General features: G+C 35.3%; 1 long non-coding RNA gene across 2 annotated transcripts; it reads right to left on the minus strand.

Moving 5' to 3' along the window:
• Window positions 1-1,492: 1,492 nt before the first annotated feature.
• LOC150015221 (uncharacterized) lies at window positions 1,493-20,330 on the minus strand. 2 transcript variants are annotated; one of them, XR_016509977.1, is made up of 3 exons: window positions 20,211-20,330; window positions 4,951-5,012; window positions 1,493-2,544 (listed from the first exon to the last, which is right to left on the minus strand). It is a non-coding gene; the product is annotated as an uncharacterized LOC150015221 (long non-coding RNA). The 2 variants fall into 2 exon arrangements; XR_016509976.1 differs by having other exon boundaries at window positions 1,493-2,547.
• Between the last annotated feature and the right edge of the window lie 40 nt (window positions 20,331-20,370).

The following is a 20,370-nucleotide window of genomic DNA, read 5'->3' on the forward strand; positions in this document are numbered from 1 at the left end:
TACCAGGCCATTCCTGTTTATGTGGCTAAAGTCATCCAGTGTGCTGTCTCCACTTCAAATCATCCTGCAGATTTAATTTTCACCCATTCAAGAATACACTTCTCTGCAAACTAAACAACCTTTGTTCCTCCATCCCTACAGTAATGTCATTTATAATGGTAGATTATAACAGCGGCAACCCATCTTTGCCTTTTCATGTCAGCTCGGTTTTTGCAGTACTGCTCCTTCCCTGCTTGTTATCCCTTCCAAATCCCCATGTGCACTGTTTTGTCTCATCATTTCTTACTTCTTGGAGAAAGCTGTTCTATTCAGGTTACCTTTGGGAAAATAATCTGTTTCCTTATCTTGGATTCACACGCATATGCATTTTGGGAATCCAAAATACCTAAGGTAGTCATTTTTTCACTCAACATTTATTGATGGAGCATTGTGCTAGGTAATGGAGATACAGTAGAAACCAAGACAGAGAGAGTCTGCATCTGTAAATAAGACAGGCAGGCAGGGTGATTCTAGCACAGCTTGGGAAATGCTATGATCAGAACAAGCACAGGGAGCTAAGGGAAGTCAGCGTGTAAGCAGCAGGAAGTAGGCAATTCTGCTATGGTTTGAGCTGATTTTTCCCCTTTATTTTCAAATGTCTTTAAGAGCCTTTCTATGCATTATTTAATATATCTGAAACTCTCTTGGATTGGTCTGGTTGTGGAAAGAACGGAGTGGTTCAGACCCAGGGAAGAAGCACAGGCTGGCCTCTTTGCTTCATCTAGAGGAAGAAGGAAGGGCACTCTCCCCGACCTCCGCCTGCTTCAGTTTCTGATGGGTGAAGCCCAAACTCTGGGAATTGGCAAGAGTTTGTCCTTTACTGATACCACTTTCTACTTTTGACATGGAGATGATAATTTCAAAAAAAAGATAGTGGCTAAATTTTATTAGCACATTTAATGATAAAAGTCACCTGCTTATTGGAGAAAACAAAATTAAAATAAAGATAAGCAAAAATAAATTAAGTGCTGTCACATCACCCACTGGGGATCACTTTTTCATTTAGTGTATATTCTACCAGATATTTCCTATGCTTACATAAACATGTAATTGAGGCACATATACCGCACTCCCATAGTTATACATTTGTCATCATTGTACAGTACACTATACTTTCTATACATACATATAGGTTTATTGACTTTTTATACAAAGTACCAAAAACATAATTTCATATCAATAATGTGTTTAATCATGATTTATAATGACTGTCATATTCTGTTACACACATGAATTATTTCAAATCATTTTAAATATACATTTCTGAAAAAAAACCCTCCTGATATTGGAATTACTGAGTAGAGGTTTTTGTTACATTGCCAAAATGCACTCCAGAGATATTGAACTGGCTTACACTCTCATCTCTCATATGTCAGACCCCGCCCACACCCCTTATCCTTCCCTGTCCTCCCATATGCCTATTAGCCAAAATAAAGTAACCACAAGAAAGAAATGTTTGAAGCTCAACAATTTTAATTTTTCCTCTACTTTCCCTTCTGTTCCCTTGTGGCATGAGAATTAGTGGGCCTTGGGTTTTCAAACAGGTGGAGAAGGCTGCAGGGTGTATAATGGCTTTTGGTGAAACCATCAACATCCACGGTTAGTTTTCCTTCTCCACTTCCTCCAATTCAATTAGGCTGTTCTTACCACGGGGAGAGTTTTCAAAGCATGAGATGAAGTGTTACCTCATGATTAATAATTCATGACAAGAAATAAAGACTGAGAAAAGTAATAATGCCCTCCGAGCTGTTTTTCTCCACCAGTCCCTTGTTCTCATTCACATAAAATGTTGTGTCTCAATCATTAAAGCAAACATACAAAGTTTCACTGCCCCATAAAACAAAGATCCAAAGCAGGAATCATAAGCTTTTGAAGTCCCAAATCTTTCTGAGAATCTTGGAAAAACTTTAGAGTCTCTGCTAATAGAAAAAATTGAACATTGTAGCTTGCACAGGCATTGTGCTTCTAATTCCTGTGGAGCATGTAGCCTTGGAAAGTCATGGACTCTAGGTTAAAATCTCTGGTCAATCAAACAAACAGACAAAAAAACAAAACAGGGGAAACCCTCTGAAAATCAAGAGTAAAATGGACAAGAGATTTTATGTGCTTTTTCTCTTTCTTTCTGTGCCCAAATTTGCAATGAAACAGACGTTTCTTCCAGTGTGATTTATTTAGTTATTTAGGTATTTTGCAAGGGGACTGGCAAGATAGCTGAAAACTAAATGAGTAGATTTTGGCAAAAGTATGTATTGCAGGACAAATCAAATACTGGTGGGGGCAGGGGGAGACTTGGTTGAGTTTGAGATCTACTTGCAAGACCACTGTAGAAGATGCAGGTTTTTTCTTTGCCAAATGCTTTCAGCCATAAAATGTCCAAGGCATGGGTCACACCCACTGCTTCATGCTCTGCTACTTGGCATTCCTCTAAGTTCTTCCTCAATTGTCATATCTCCACAGGCCATAACAAGAGACAACGGTCAGCAGCAATTCAATTTCAACCTCCATCTGCTGGCAATAAGAACATAAGGGGAAAATTAATGTACACTCACACTTGTCATTATAATAACCCAAATTTGTTTTTATAGTATGACTTTCTTCCAAGGAAATCAGAAAACAATTTATATTCAGATTCCCAAATAGCATCTCTTCTGGGAGATGGCTGAAATAATTAACTCCATTTTTTGAAGGTTCAGAGATGCTAAAAATTTGTTGAAGACTACATAGCACTTTCATGGTGAAGTATGTTTATCAGAACAGCTCTCTGAAAACCATTTAGGCAAGTCCTAAAAGTCTGACAACTAATGTACAAGCCAGAGAGCAGGTTATATTAACATTTAATCATATTATATTAATATACAGCAAAAATATTTGTGTTCTACTAGCTAATGTAGTTTTTCTTTATTCATTTTTCTATCTTTAATTTATTCTCTTTTCCAAAACTCAAGACCGATAATTTTCCAGTTACCAGCTCTGTAATCTTGGACAAATTACTTAATTTCCTTTGCTTCCACTTCTTCCTCTGTAAAGTGGAAGTCATAATAGAAGCCAATTGGTAGATCTCTTATGAGGATGAAATAAAAAATTCTTAGAAGACTCCCCAATATATTCAGGGTGACTATGAAACCCAGAAACACAACTATCATAATTTTGTATTTTTTACAAATTGAGGAAAGATTAATGCATCAAGTGGATACTGCTCAGTGGATGAGAGGACCGATTGTAACAATGAATAGCAAAGCCCTGTAATAAAAATCATTTTGAGCGTGCTGTCATTTCCCATAGCACACTTGAAAAGCTGGTTCAAAAATTCAAAGATATAGCCAGGGAGTTGGACAAACTCTTTTGTGGACTATCTTCCATGTTTAACGAGTTGAAGGAAACAGTCATAGCTAAGGTCATAGACAGTCTAAAGAGGTCAACTTTCCAAACAGCCAACGAATTGGAAGTGCTTTGCAGAACTATTTAAGAGATTCCCAAAATACATGTATTTTAATCATACAAAATGTATGTTATACAAAGTTTGAGGATGATTCTGATGAGAATGATGAGAAGCAATGCATTGATCAGATAAGGTCACTGAACAAGTCATACGCTATAAAATCAGAAACTATTTATTATGCATATTTGCCCATATTTCCAAGCTTTTGACCATCTATAATAAGTGCTTATCAAATATTTATTATCATTGTTCAATATTGTTTAAGGAAGAAAGTAAAGACAAAAAATGATGTTCCATAATCCACTATGTTTTCATTTTTGAAGTAATCACATTTGCCACCAGCAAGCAAGAGTAGTACTAAATATTCTCGCTTATTCAGTCGAGGTCCCCCATTAACCGTTTTCCTCATTAGCTTACCAGTGTGCTTCAATTCCTTAAGAAAATAAAAGCAGTGAAATGATTCTGCACATGTTCTTTTGATTATTCCACGTATTTTTTTCTACTTCCTACTGTCAGTGTTCTTTTCATAAACAGATATTAGTCTTAAAATTGACTTAGATTTATATTTAGAAGCTAAAACTAATTATACAAACAAGAACAATATTTTTATACACATACAATAATAACAGCAATTTATTTCTGATCACTTGTGTTGTGCTCTCTAGATATTTAATTACAGATTTCTGATGAGCTAAGTAAAAGAAGCCAGTCACAAAAAACACATATTCTATAATTCCATTTTCATGACATGTCCAGGACAGGTAAATCCATAAAGTAGGTTAGTGGTTGCTAGAGACTAGAGGGAGGGGGCATGGAGAATGACTACTAATGGGTATAGTGTTTCTTTTTCTCTTTTTTCCAGGAGATAAATATGTTGTAAAATTAGTACTGATTTTTGCATAGCTCTGTGAATATACTAAAAACCCTGACTATGAATTTACCTTTAAAGGGGTAAATTCTGTGGTATGTAAATTATATCTAAATAAAGCTTTTACTTACAAAAATTATTGGTGTGCAAACTCATAATTTTTTTTAAAATCGATCACCTTGAAGTGATTTTTGGTTCCTGAAAGGTTAATCAAACTCCTATCAGACTGACATTCCCAAATATATCAAGTACAACTCTACAGAAATACAAAAGCCAATAACTTGGAAAAATGTGAAGTGAGCCTTAGAAAAAGGGACTCACATGCTATGAATTTTTTATTTATGGGCTTTTGTCTGAGGACTAGCTAAAATTGATTTAAAATATTCACACTTTCTCTGTTCTGAAGGTCCAAAATATAGAGTTCAGAGGAACTGAAGAGTAAGGGGCGAATTTTCTAAAAGAGAAAGGTGGCATGGCAAAGAGGCCCCAAATTTTGTGATAAACTTTGATCAAATTCAGCCTGAGGTTTGAACCATGCATGCATGAAAGAGACTTGAAACAGCATGGATAACAAAAACAAAAGCAAACAAACAAAAAACTTAACTGATATTTGAGCTGCAGTTTAAGAAGGGACATTTGTGCTTCCAGTTCAACCAATTTAACTACCTGTTAAAAGAAAGATACCAACACTCTTCAGAGGAATAAAAGAAAATACAAAGTCTGTAACATAATAATTCATAGGTTAGAATACAATCCAAACTTACTCACTATAAAAAGAAAGAAAAATATTTAACCAATTCTGTAGACAAAAGACAACCAACACTGACCAAAGTGAAAATGAATTACGTATTATTGGTTTAGCAGATAATTTTTAAAGTATAGGTACAATAAATAAAATAAGATATCTCAGCAGAGAAATATAAGCAACACATAATAAGGAAGATTCTAGAGATGAAAATATTTGATTTATAAGTATTTTATATATAAATGTATTGAGTGAGTTTAACCAGAGTATAAAGATGCAGAAGATATACTCCGAACTTAAAGATAATTCAATAGAAATTATCCAATCTATGGAATAAATACAATACAGATTGAAAAGTAAATTAATATAGCTTTATTAGCCAACAAAATGATTTCAAAATATCTGCTTATACTTGCGTGTGGAGTCTCAGAAAAATAGAGAGAATGAAACAAAACAAACTTTGAAGACATAATGGCTGAAATTCTTCAAAATTTGGTGAATGACATTAATATTCTATTTATTTCTTTTATAATTTATTTATTGTTTTTTCTATTAAAGTTGTCCCATTGTTTCCCCCATTGCTCCCTTCAGCCCATTCATTCCTTCTCTCACAGTCCATCCTCACCCTGTTACCCTGTTGTCCTTGTCCATGGGTCACTTATACTACTAGTTCCTTGACTAAACTCTTATCCTTCTTCCCTTCCTTCTCCCCTCTCCCCTCCCCCATGGTCGCTCTCAGTTTGCTCCTTGATTACTTGCCTCTGGTTCTATTTTGCTCGTCTGTTTGTACTGTTCATTAGTGTCCCATATTAGGTGATAGAATATGGTATTTGTCTTTCACTGCCTGGCTTATTTCACTAAGCATAATACTCTCCAGTTCCATCCATGTTGTTGCAAACAGTAGGAGTTCCTTCTTTCTTTCTGCTGCATAGTACTCCATTGTGTAAATGTACCACAGTTTTTTGACCCACTCATCTACAGATGGGCACTTAGGCTGTTTCCAGCACTTGGCTATTGTGAATAGTGCTGCTATGAGTATAGGGATGCATAAGTTGTTGTGTTTTTTAGGTATATTTAATTGATTATGTTGTTACAGTAGTTCCAATTTTTTCCCCCTTTGCTCCCCTCTGTCCAGTACACCCCTTCCCTCCAGCAGCCCCACCCCGCTTAGTTGATGAGCATGGGTCATGCATATAAGTTCTTTGGCTTCACCTTTTCCTATATTATTTTTAACTTCCCCCTGTCTATTTTGTACCAACCAATTATGCTTCTTAATCCCTGCACTATTTCCCCATTTCTCTCCCTTCCCCCTCCCAGCTGATAACCCTCCAAATGGTCCCCATACCTATTATTCTGTTCCTATTCTGGTTTGCTTAATTTGTTTTGTTTTTTGTGTTTTTTTTTTTTAATTCAGTTGTTGATAGTTGTGTTTGTTGTCATTTTAGTGTTCATAGTTTTGATCTTCTTTTTCTTAAATAAGCCCCTTTAACATTTCATATAGTAAGGGCTTAGTGATGACGAACTCTTTTAGCTTTACCTTGTCTAGGAAGCACTCCATCTGATTTACTCAACAGTTAAATCTCGTCCTACAGGGCTCCCGGTGATCTTGCCTCCGTTTCTGATCTCTTTCCCTTGTTTGTACTGCTCTTTACCTTGTGCACTGTGCTTCAACAGGCTGGTGGTCTTTCTGTTTCTAAAACGCATTTGATACCACAGCAGAGGTCGCTGTGGGATCATGGAGAAGGCTTATTGCCATTATTTGGTGAAGTTGGTGGAAGGCCCTCCTCCTCCACACAGGCACCAAAGACAGCAGTCGCCCACGCCAAAGAGTATATTCAGGAGCTTTGGAACCGGACTATCATTCACACTCTGTGATGGAGGAATTCAGACTCCACAGTGTATATAATTCGCCATTTATGTCCTGTCTGGATGAGTATTTCTTCTTTATATCTTTGTTTGTTGGACTTCCATGCAGTTTGATTTTCTGGAAATCCTGGTTGTTTCTAGTTTTGAGGTAGTTGTATTCCTTTTTAGTTGTGGAGGGAGATGCAGCATGTCTGTCTAGGCCTCCATCTTGGCCGGAATTCCATAAAATCTTTTGAATTGGTGTTTTGAGATTCTTTGGGTATAATCCTAGCAGTGGAATTGCTGGATCAAAAGACAGTTCCATTTTTAGTTTTCTGAGGAAATTCCAAACTGTTTTCCATAGTGGCTACATCAGTGCATTGCCACTAACAGTGCACTAGGATTCCCTTTTCTCTATACCCTCACCAGCACTTGCTGTTTGTTGATTTGTTGATGATGGCCATTCTGATTGGTGTGAGGTGGTATATTATTGTGGCTTTAATTTGCATCTCTCTGATGGCTAGTGATGTTGAGCATTTTTTCATGTGTCTATGGACCTTCTGTATGTCCTCTTCAGAGAAGTGTTTGTTCAGTTTCTTTGCCCATTTTTTAATTGGATTGTCTGTTTTCTTGATGTTGAGTCATATAAGCTCTTTACATATTTTGGAGATCAGTCCCCTGTCTGAGTTATCATTGGCAAATATGTTTTCCCATATGGTTGGTTCCCTTTTAATCCTGCTGATGTTTTCTTTAGCTGAGCAGAAACTATTTAGTTTGATGTAGTCCCATTGATTTATTCTTTCCTTTCTATCTCTTGCCTTAGGAGATATATTGGTGAAAATATTGCTATGTGGGATATCTAAAATTTTCTTGCCTATGTTTTCCTCTAAGATTTTTATGGTGCTACATCTTACATTTAAGTCTTCTATCCATCTTGAGTTTATTCTGCTGTATGATGTAAGTTGGTGGTCTAGTTTCATGTTTTTTTTTGTTTGTTTGTTTGTTTGTTTGTTTTTGCCTGTCCCTGTCCAGTTCTCCCAGCACCATTTGTTGAATAGGCTTTTTTCACTCCATTTTATGTTTCTTCCCCCTTTGTCAAATATTAGTTGACCATATGGACCTGGGTTTATTTCTGGACCCTCTATTCTGTTCCATTGATCTGTATGTCTGTTCTTATGCCAGTACCAGACTGTTTTGATTACCATGGCCTTGTAGTATAGTTTGATATCAGGTATTGTGATTCCTCCTACTGTGTTCTTCTTCCTCAAAATTACTGTGGCTATTCAGGCTCCTTTTTGGTTCCATATAAATTTTTGAAGTATTTTTTCTAGGTCTGTGAAAAATGCCACTGGTATTTTAATAGGGATTCCATTGAATCTATAAATTGTTTTAGGTAGTATGGACATTTTAATGATGTTGATTCTTCCCATCCATGAACATGGTATATGCTTCCATTTATTTGTATCTTCCTTAATTTCTTTCTTCAGTGTTATGTAGTTTTCTGAGTACAGGTCTTTTACCTCCTTGGTTAAGTTTATTCCTAGGTACTTTATTTTTCTTGTTGCTATAGTAAATGGAATTTTTTTTCCAGTTTCTATCTCTGATATTTCATTGTTGGTGTACAGAAATGCCTTGATTTCTGAATATTGACTTTGTACCCTGCTATTTTGCCAAATTCACTTATTAGTTTGAGTAGTTTTTTACTGAACTCTATAGGGTTTTTTATGCACACTATCATATCATCTGCAAATAATGATAGTTTTACTTCCTCTTTTGTTATTTGGATGCCTTTTATTTCTTTTTCTTGTCTGATTGCTATGGCTAGAACTTCCAAGACTATGTTGAATAGGAGTGGAGAGAGTGGACATCCTTGTCTTGTTACTGACCTCAGGGTGAATGCTTTCAGTTTTTGCCCATTGAGTATGATCTTAGCTTCAGGTTTCTTCTATATGGCCTTTATTATGTTGAGGTATGTGCTCTCTGTTCCCATTTTTCTGAGTGTTTTCATCATAAATGGGTGTTGTACTTTATCAAATGCTTTTCCAGCATCAATTGATATGATCATGTGAAATTTATCTTTCATTTTGTTTATGTGGTGTATTATGTTTATTAATTTGTGAATATCAAACCATCCTTGCATCCCTGGGAAGAATCCCACTTGATCGTGGGATATGATCTTTTTAATGTGTTGCTGGAACCAGTTTGTCAGTATTTTGTTGAGGATTTTAGCACCTATATTCATCAGTGATATTAGCCTGTAGTTTTCTTCCTTTGTTTTTTCTTTACCTGGTTTTGGAATCAAGGTAATAGTGGCCTCATAGAAAGAGTTTGGGAATCCTCCCTCTTCTTGGATTTCTTGGAATAGTTTGAAAAGAATATGAATTAGGTCTTCCTTAAATGTTCTGTAAAATTAGCCTGTGAAGCCATCTGGTCCAGGGCTTTTGTTTGCTGGGAGTTTTTTGATTACTGCCTCAATTTCACTCTTTGTTATCAGTCTATTTGGGTTTTCTGCTTCCTCTTGATTTAATTTTGGAAGACTATATGTTTCCAGATATTTGTCCATTTCATCTAGGTTGTCAAATTTTTTGCCATACACTTGTTTGTAGTAATTCTTATAATTCTCTATATTTCTGTGGTATCAGTTGTGATTTCTCCTCTTTCATTTCTGATTTTCTTTATTTGGGTCCTTCCTAATTTTTTTTTTTTTTTTTTTTTGATGAGCCTGGCTAAAGACTTGTCGATTTTGTTTATCTTTTCCAAGAACCAGCTCCTGTTTTTATTGATGTTTTGGATTGTTTGTTTAGTCTCTATATCATTTAATTCTGCTCTGATCCTGATAATTTCCTTCCTCCTACTCTCTCTAGGCTTTGTTTGTTGTTGTTTCTCTAGTTCTTGTAGCTGTAGGACTAGATTTTTAATTTGAGATTCTTCTATCCTTTTTAGGCAGGCCTATATTGCTATGAACTTTCCTCTCAGGACTGCCTTTGTTGTGTCCCATAGGTTTTGGGTTGCTGTGTGTCAATTATCATTTGTTCCAGAAACTTTTTTATTTCTTCCTTGATGTCATTGTTAACCCATTCACTATTTAATAGCATGTTATTCATCTCAAAGAGTTTGAATGTCTTTGGGTTTTTTCCTTGAGGTTGATTTCTAGTTTCAAGCCACTGTGATCTGAGAAGATGCTTGATATAATTCCAATTTTCTTGAATTTATTGAGGCTTTTTTTGTGTCCTACCATGTGGTTTATCTTTGAAAATGTCCCATGTGCACTAGAAAAGAATGTATATTTTACTTCTTTGGGGTGAAAAGTTCTATATATATCAACTAAGCTCATTTGATCTAGTGTTGTTCAGTGCCTCCATATCCTTGGTGTTTCTTTGTTTTGAAGCTCTGTCCACTGTTGACAATGGGGTGTAAAAGTCCCCTACTATGAGTGTGTTGCTGTTGATATCATTCCTGTAGTCTTCCAAGATTTTCCTTATGTATTTGGGTGCTTCTATATTGGGTGTATATATGTTTACCAGGGTTATATGTTCTTGTGGATTGTTCCCTTAAATATTATGAAATGTCCTTCGTCTCTTTTTATGCCCTTTGTTGTAAAATCTATTTTGTTTGACATAAGTATTGCTACCTCAACTTTTTTTCATGTCCATTTCCTGGAAATAGTTGTTTCCGTCCTGTCACTTTCAGTCTGTGTAGCTATTTTGTTCTGAGGAATCTCTTATAGACAACATATACGTGGGTCTTTTTTTCATATCCATTCCACTACCCTATGTATTTTGATTGGATCATTTAATCCCTTTACAGTTAAGGTTATTACTGATAGGTACTTATTCATTGTGACTTTTTCCATTTGTACCTGTGTTCCTCTACCTCTCTCTCTCTTTCTTCTTCTTAAAGCATTTCCTTTAGTATCTCTTGCAATGCTGGTTTAGTGGAGATGTATTCTTTTAGCCTTCCTTTGTCTCGGAAACTCCTTATTTTACCTTCCATTTTGAGAGAGAGACTTGCTGGATAGAGTAGTCTTGGTTGTAGGCCTTTGTTTTTCATCACTTGAAATGTTTTTTGCCACTTCCTTCTGGCTTGTAGTGTTTCTGTTGAGGAATCAGCTGATAGCCTTATTGTAGCTCCCTTGTATGTTATTTGCTGTTTTTCTCTTGCTGTCATTAGGATTCTCTCCTTGTCTTTGTTGCCATTTTAATTATGATGTGCCTTTGAGTGGGCCTCCTTGGGTTCATCTCATTGGGACCTTCTGTGCTTCCTGTACTTGTACTTGTGAGACTTCTTCTCTCCTCATGTTTGAGAAATTTTGTCTTTACTTTTTCAATCAGGTTTTCTATTCCTTGCTCCTCTTCTTCTTCTGGTATCCTTACAACACAGATATTATTATGTTTCATGTTGTCCTGCAACTCTCATAAGCCCTCTTTATTTTTTTAGTCTTTTTTCATTTTGTTGCACTGTCTGGTAATTTTTTTTCTATGTTGTCTTTTAATTCAGTGATCCAATCCTCTGCTTCATTTAGTCTACTTTTGATTCCTCCTACTGTGTTCTTTAGTTCAGAAATTGTATTCTTCATTTCTTCCTGGCTTTTATTGACAGTCCCTGTGTCCTTTTTAATGCTGGTGTAGTTCTCAGCAAGTTTTTCAGCTTCCCTGAAATTCTTTGTAGTTTCCCTGGAGTTCTTTGTAGTTCCCCTGGAGTTCATTGTAGCTTTCTTTGAGTTCGTTGAGTTCATTGAGCTTCCTCATTACCATTGTTTTGAATTCCATGTCTGATAGTTTGCTTGCCTCTGTTTCATCTATTCCCTCCTTCTGGGAATTCCTCCTTACCTTTTGAAGGGGTGTTGTTTCTTTGTCTCCCCATTTTAGGTGTCTCGTCTTGTTTCTGCTTCTTAGATTGATCTGCTTTTTATTTCATGCCTTTGTGGTGTTACCTTTTGTGATAGGAATTCTGTGTGGTTCAGTGGTGCAGGCGCCTTGATCTCCTGAACTTGATGGTCTTGGGATGCCCTTTATGCCTTTTATTTTGATTCTGGTAGTATTTTGGTTTTGGTTGTTGTTGTGCTGCTATTTGGTGGGTCCTCCCTTCCAATTAGCTGACTGAGAGTCACTCTGCCCACTTTGTCTTGTAGACAGTTATTGAACTGCTCCCTCCAGCTAATGCCACTTGGAGGGGAGTAGTCTGCTTAAGAGATTTCTCCCATAGCACTGGGGATGAGTCTGCAATGGGGTCCGGTTTGCTGCTCCACAGCTCGTTCTCCAAAACCAGCACCCAAAATTTTTCCAAAGCACCTCTAGTTCACTTCACCCTCTTTTGGCTGCAGCCCATATCAAGCAAGGTGGGACTGGGGTGCACCAGGGTGGGTGGACCTGGGCGCTCCCATGTGCTGGCCAGGGGCAGGGGGTGGGTAGGGGAATGAGGGAGTGAGTACATTCCTGCAGATGTGCTCCTCAAAAATCTTGCTCTACCCCTAGCCTTTCCCCTCAATCTGGAAAAAAACTATCAAAACACACACACACACACACACACACACACACCAATTATGCTTCTCCTTGCCTTTCAGAGCCAGATGCTACCTGGCCAACTCCTGGCTCAGCCAGTGGGCACAGCCTCAATCTCCACCCCTGACTTTTCTCTGAGGAAACCTAGAGGCATCGAAAAATCTTTGTGCACTGCTAGCCACCACCCAGGGTGCCAATACAGCCAGAACTCGTATCTCTCCCATTTCTCCATGGTCCTCACCAGACAGGTCACTCCAAGGTGACCTCCTCTGCCATCAGCAGCACCAAGGCTCAAGTCCCACCAGTATCCAGATGTTAACTCAAGAAATTAATTTAAATGTTTAAAAAACTTAGCAATTACCAATCAAGAAAAATACAAAGAGAACCATACTCAGATATATCAAGATAAAACCACATAAAACCAAAGAGGAAAAAAATACTGAAAATGGTCAAAGAAAAATAAAACAGTACATACAAAAGGAAAAACTGAATTATGATACAATGTACTTATCAGAAACCTTGAAAGCCAAACGACAGTATAGAAAATATCATTAAGCTGATAAAAGCAAAATATCAAACTAACAAAAATTGTCATCTGAGAATTTAATACCTAGCAATAGCACCATCCTAAAATGCAGAAAAATATATTTTCAGATAAAAAGAATATTAGATAATTTTTTGCCAGCAGACATAAATTAAAAGAATTGCCAAAGGAAGTTCTGAGGCTGAAGAAAAATTATACCAATTAGGAACTCATATCCTCAGGGAGAATGAAAAATATTGAAAATAGAAAATACAAAGTAATAATAAATGACTTATGTTTTCCTCCAAATTTATTAAAATTCTTATAACTTTTTAAAGCAAATATTATAACATTGTCTCATGGGGTTTGTAATATAAATAAAAACAATGCATTATATCCAAGAATAAAGCAAAGGGCATTCATTACATGAACATATACATTTGTAAGTTTACTGAATTTTATTGTGAAATGGCACAATATTAACTCTTATTCTGCTGAGAAAATTTAAAGATGCAGTTTTTACTCCTTAGGGAAAGTACTAGAAAATAATACAAAAAAAGTATATACAAAAAGTCACTAGATAAAATGAAATTCCAAAAATTTTTTAAAATATGAAGGAAGACGGCAATTTGGGAACAGAGAAACAAAAAACAAAAGGGATGTCTGGAAAACACATTATAAAATAGGAAATTAACTCTACCCTACCAACAGTTAAGTTAAATACGAATGACTAAACTTTCCCATTAAAAGTTAGAGAGTATAAAAATTTATTAAAAAATCAAGACAAATATTTGCTATCTTCAAGATACTTTAAATATAAAGATATTGAAAGGTTTAAGGTAAATAAGTGAAAATGGTATGTTATATAAAAACAGTAAGCATAAAAAGGCTAGAGTAGTTAAAGTAATATTAGATAAAATATCTTCAAGACAAGAAATAGAGGAAAATTTTATACTGATAAAATAATCAATTCATATGAAAGACATAACAATCATTAATGTGTGCAACCCTACTAACAGGACTTTAAAATTCATGAAGCAGAAATAAACACTTTTAATGAAAAAATAAATTTCAAACACAATGTTATAGATTTTAACAACAATTTCTTAGTAATTGATAGAATAGTCAGATAAAAATTCTGTAAGATAAAGATGATCTAAACATGTTAAGCATCTTGATCTAAAAATATTTATAGAACCTCACACCCAACCACCAGATAATAAACATTTTGAATGAAAATTAAATATTTGACATAATAGACTATAAATCACATCATGAAACAGGCCACAAAATATATTTAACAGAATTGAAGTTGTACAAAGCATATTCTCTGATCACAATGAAATTAAATTAGAAAGCCATAAAAATAAAATACTGGGAGAAAATAACCAAAATATTTGAAATTTAAACAACATACTTCCAAATAAACCATAAGTCAAAGAAGAAATAACATGAGAAATTAAGCAATATGTCAAAGTTAGTAAAAATAAAATTTCAACATATCGAAATGTGTGGGATACACCTAAAACAATGCTTAACTGCTCTATTAGTAATGAAGAAAGTCTAAAGTCAGTGGCCTAAGAGTCTCCCTTAAAAAGAGAGAAAAGAAACTAAAGGCAAAGTCAGTAAAATGAAGAAAATTATCAAGATAACAGCAGATATTAATAAAATTTTAAAAATCAGAAATTAATAAAGTTAGATGTTGGGGTTTTTTGAGATCAACAAAGTAGTAAGTCGAGAGAGAGAGAGAGAGAGAGAGCTGCTGCAAGCAGATAGCAATTCAGAAAACTCACAGGTGTATACCCCAGAGAGGATGGAGACCTGTTTGCAAAAGGACAGATAAGCAATAATGGGGGAGTTTCTGGGTTTGGTTTTGGAATTTAATCTTTCTGGGGGTGAATAGTTTATGGCGCTTTGCAAATGAGGCTGGCTCTGAATGTTTCCAGCCCTCTCAAATCAGATTTCCTGTTAATAAAACCTGTTTCCTTCCTCACAAATCTTTGTTGTATGTGTATACAGGGAGACAAGGTTTGGACCCCATGCTGCCTGGTTACAGAAATAGCACCAAACTTATACCAAGTATTACAGGAAATAGGTGCAGAGGAAATACATGCTAACTCATTTTATGAGGCCAGTGTAATCCTAATACTGATATCTGACAGGATTTACAAAAAAGAAAATTATAGACATATCTCTCATGCACTTAGATGCAAAAATACCTAAGAAAATATTAATTATTCAATGAAATTGCACATGGGAAATTCAGAATAGGCAAGAATTGGGAACAGCCAGATATCCATAAGTAAAAAATAAATTGACCATGATATGTTTATATAATGAAATAATACTCAGCAATAACAAAAACTACTGAAACACAAAATAGTTGAATACCCCAAAATTATGCTAAGGTAAGTCTTATACAAAAGAATCCATACTATATGGTACTATTTGTTTGGAGTTATAAAGCAAGCAAAACTAATCTTTGATGGAAAAAAATAAGAACAATTTTGATTCTGAGACTGTCAGATTTATTGCTGATACAGAACAATTATTAGTGATCTGGATAGAAGATCAAACCAGCTATAATATTCCCTTAAGCCAAAGCCTAATCCAGAGCAAGGCTGCAATTTTCTTCAATCCTATGAAGTTGAGAGATGAGGAAGCTGCAGACAAAAAGTTTGAAGCTATCAGAGATTGGTTCATCAGATTTTTTAAAAAGAAGTTATCTTTATAACATAAAATACAAAGTGATGCAGCAAATGTTGATGTAGAAGCTGCAAATTACTCAGAGCATTTAGCTAAGGTAATTAATAAAGGTGGCACACTAAACAACAGATTTTAAATGTAGACAAAGTTGCCTAATGCTAGAAAAAGATGCCATCTAGAACTGTCATAGCTAGGGAGAAGTCAATGCCCGTTTTCAAAGTTTCAAAGGACAACCTGACACTTTGCTAGGGGCTAACACAACTGGTGACTTTAAGTTCAAGCCAATCTTCATTTTCCATTCTAAAAATCCTAGAGCCCTGAAGAATTATGCTAAGTCTACTCTGTCTATGCTCTGTAAATGGAACAACAAAACCTGGATGACAGCACTGCTGTTTACAACATTGTTTGCTGAATATTTTAAGCCCACTGTTAAGAACTACTGCTCAGAAAAAAAGTTTTTTCTTTGAAAATATTACTGCTTATTGACATTGCACCTGGTCACTCGAGAGCTCTGATGAAGCTGTACAAGATTAATGTTGTTTTCATGCCTGCTAATACAACATCCATTCTGCAATCCATAGATCAAGGAGTAATTTTAACTTTCAAGTTTTATTATTTAATAAATATATTTCTTAAGGCTATAGTTGCCATAACTAGTGATTTCCCTGAAATATCAAGGCAAAATTAATTGAAAACTTTCTGGACTCTACATTACAGACGCCATTAAGAACATTCATGAAAAATGCTCAAAATGTCAACATTAAAAGAAGTTTGAAAGAACTGATTCGAACCCTCATGAATGACATTGGGTGGCTCAAGGCTTCTGTGAAAGAGGAAGTAACTACAAATGTGGTGGAAATAGCAAGAGAACTATAATTAGAAGTGGAACATGAAGATGTGAATGAATTGCTGCAATCTTGTAATAAAACTTGAATGGATTAGGTTGCTTTTTATGGATGAGCACAGAAAGTGGTTTCTGGAGATGAAATCTATTCCTGGTTGAAGATGCTGTGGAGATTGTTAAAATGACAACAAAGGATTTAGAATATTACATAAACTTAGTTGATAAATCAGTGGCAGGGTTTGAGAGTATTGACTGCAATTTTGAAAAAGATCTTATTGTGGGTAAAATGCTATTAAACAGCATCACATGCTAGAGAGAAATTGTTCATGAAAGGAAGAGTCAATCAATGGAGTAAATTTCAGTGCTGTTTTATTTTAACAAATTGCAGTAACCACTCTAAACTTCAGCAATTACCACCCTGATCATTCAGCAACCATCAGTGAGTGAGGCAAGACCCTCCACCAGCAAAAGGATTATGATTCAATGAAGGCTCAAATGTTAACATTTTTAGCAATGAAGTATTTTTAAGTAAGGTATGAACAGTACATTTTTTAGAAATGATGCTATTGAACACTTAATAAAATACAATAGTGTAAACATAGCTTTCATAAACACTGGAAAACTAAAAAAAATTGTGTGATTTGTTTTATTGTTTGCAATATTTGCTTTATTGCAGTGGTCTGGAACCAAACTTACAATATCTTCGTTATACCAGTATAATTATGAAACTATCTGATGAGAAAGAGTGTGTGTGTAATCCCACTATAGAATAAGAAGCCAGTATTCTGGTTCTGAAAAACCTCTTCTCTAATAAGTGAGGACTAATAATCAGTTCTATTTAGAGTCTTTTTCTTTTTCTTTTTAAATTTTTTTTTACATAGATGATTTGAGACACAGGGTCAGGTTGTTCCTCTTCTGTGTCAGCATCAGAAACTTCCTCTAAGAAAATGTTCATTTTTAAAGATAAAAACACAAGCAAAATGTTCTAAGTTTCCACTAGTTCTCACATTCGTGTGCTTCAAAGACTACAATCAACTTGATAAGGCTTTAGCAACTTTTCCTTGTTCTTCAAATTGGACTCCACTATAAAAATAGGTTGAAGGAACAAATAAATAAATAAAGGAAATGAACAAATGAATGCATAGATATTATTTAGACAAAAACACCAGTGTGGCCCTGTAAGAACTCAGTTGTCCTCCTGTGTCAATGAGCAGTAGGGTGGCCTGCCAGCATCTCAGCCTGTTATGAACAACTTAGTCTAATCTTACATCCTGTCTTTGCTCAAATCCATAGACTAATTACAAATCTTTTTGTTCAGATAAAAATTTTAACAAACAAATTATAAAAATATGCAGTACAGAAGTGCAAATTCTTTCCATGATTAGAATTAGATTATCAGAGAAAAAGAAAATTGCTTTAAAATATTTTGCTTTCCATTAGCAATATAAGTGGATATTACTCTAAGTAGCTTCATCTTAGCATTCTCTAGCATATGACACAACATAAATTTAAATATCTTTTGAATGGATTAATGCATAAATAAAGAAGTTTATCATACTAAAAAAAATGACTTTAAAGAAGGAGAAGGGTCTAGTCAAGGAACATGTATAAAGGACCCACGGACATGGACAACAGGGTGGGGATTGGCTGTAGGAGTGGGGCTGCACAAGGCAGGGGAGAGCAATGGGGGGAAATTTGGGACAATTATAGTAGAAAAGCAGTTAAAAAATAAACTTGTGAAAAATAAAAAAATTAAAAAGATGACTAATAATATGAAAATAAATATAAACAATTTGAGTTAGAGTTGAAATCTAGAAGTTGCTAACTGATACTGCAGAAAATAAAATAAATAATTCAAAGGACAGTTTTGAAATGTATCTGTAAAATAAAAAATGTAAAGTAAATAGAAATTTAAAATTAGAGAATATAATGAATTAGAGTTTCTAGATTTTATAAAAGTCTTTAGGGTTAAAACAAAAAGTGGCATTAAAGATAGATTAAAATAGAAGACAGAGACTTAAAAATATTAGGTAAGATAATAAGTGAATCCTCAGCATTTATTAACATATAATATATTACATATATTTACATATCTTACATATTGCTTTTTTTCCCAATATTAGAACTTAAGCTACAGGAAAGAAAAAAAATTCATTTGTGTTCCATTGCTATATCCCCACCACCAAAAATAACATCTGATAGATATTAAATATGTAACAAATATATGTGAGTTAAGTAGTTAATTTTTTAAGTATATTTTATTGATTATATTGTTACAGTAGTCCCAATTTTTTTCCCTTTTCTCCCTTCTGCCCAGTACCCCACTTCCCTCCAGCAATGCCACCCTTCTTAGTTCATGTCCACGGCTTGTGTATATAAGTTCTTTGGCTTCACCATTTCCTATATTATTCTTAACTTCCCCCTGTCTATTTTGTACCAATCAATTATGTTTCTTAATCCCTGCACTATTTCCCCATTTCTTCCCCTTCCTCCTCCCAGCTGATAACCCTCTGAATGATCCCTGTACCTATGATTCTGTTCTATTCTGGTTTGCTTTGTTAGATTTTGTTTTTATTTTTTAGATTCAGTTGTTGATAGTTGTGAGTTTGTTGTCATTTTAATGTTCATAATTTTGATCTTCTTTTTCTTAAATAAGTCCCTTTAACATTTCATATAATAATGGCTTAGTGATGATGAACTCCTTTAGCTTTACCTTTTCTGGGAAGCACTTTATCTGTCCTTCCACTCTAAATGATAGCTTTGCTGTATAGAGTAATCTTGGTTGTAGTTCCTTGCTCTTTATCACCTTGAATACTTCTTGCCAGTCCCTTCTTGCCTGCAGAGTTTCTTTTGAGAAATCAGATGAGAGTCTTATAGGCACCCCTTTGTAAGTAACTCTCTGCTTTTCTCTTGCTGCTTTTAATATTCTCTCTTTATCTTGAAACTTTGGTATTTTAATTATGATGTGTCTTGATGTGGTCCTTTTTGGGTCTAGTGTGTTTGGGATTCTGTGCTTCCTGGTCTTGTATGTCTATACCCTTCACCAAATTTGGGGAGTTTTCCTTCATTATTTTCTCACATAAGCTTTTGATTTCTTGCCTTTCTTCTTCTCTTTCTGGCACTCCTATGATTTGGATGGTGACACATTTAAAGATGTCCCAGAGGTTCCTAAGCCTCTCCTCATTTTCTTCAATTCTTGTTTCTTCATTCTATACTGGTTGACTGTTTTGTTTTGTTTTTTTCCTTATGTTCCAAATCATTGTTTTGAACACTGGTTTCTTTCCCTTCACTATTGGTTTTGTGTGGAGTTTTCTTTGTTTTATTTAGCATAGCCTTCACATCTTCCCTTATGTGTTTGCCATACTTAATCATATCTGTCAAGCTTGTGAGCATCTTTATCACCAGTGTTTTGAACTCTACATCTCTTAGGTTGACTATTTTCTCCTCTGTGAGGTTGGCTATCCCTTCATCACTTAATTCTTCTACTGGAACCTTGATCTGTTACCCCTTTGGGGCCATACTTCTTTGTCTCCTGTGTTTGTTTGCCTCCGTGTCTTAGGTAGAGCTGTCACACCTGTTACATTTTAAGGGGTGGAGCTTTGGGTTATTGTCAGTACAGGGTGACCCGTTTCACCACATTGTGGCATTGTATGTTGGGGAGGGATCTGAGAGGGAACAATGCTGCTTGCTCAGCACTCACCCCTTTTCCAGGCACTTCTCCCATTTCCGTTGGGACTGGCGCCTCTCAAGCTGTTGCCCTGGCTATTGTTTCCAGAGTGGGTGGGTCTGCAGATGTTCTAGGACCATGGGGGCCCTTTAAACAAGCAGACTCTGCTGAGAGATGGGCAGTTTCTTCCTCC

The sequence above is a fragment of the Furipterus horrens genome, unplaced genomic scaffold (genome assembly GCF_987537825.1).
Source record: "Furipterus horrens unplaced genomic scaffold, mFurHor1.1.pri manual_scaffold_3, whole genome shotgun sequence".
In the NCBI taxonomy this organism is placed as follows: Eukaryota; Metazoa; Chordata; class Mammalia; order Chiroptera; family Furipteridae; genus Furipterus; species Furipterus horrens.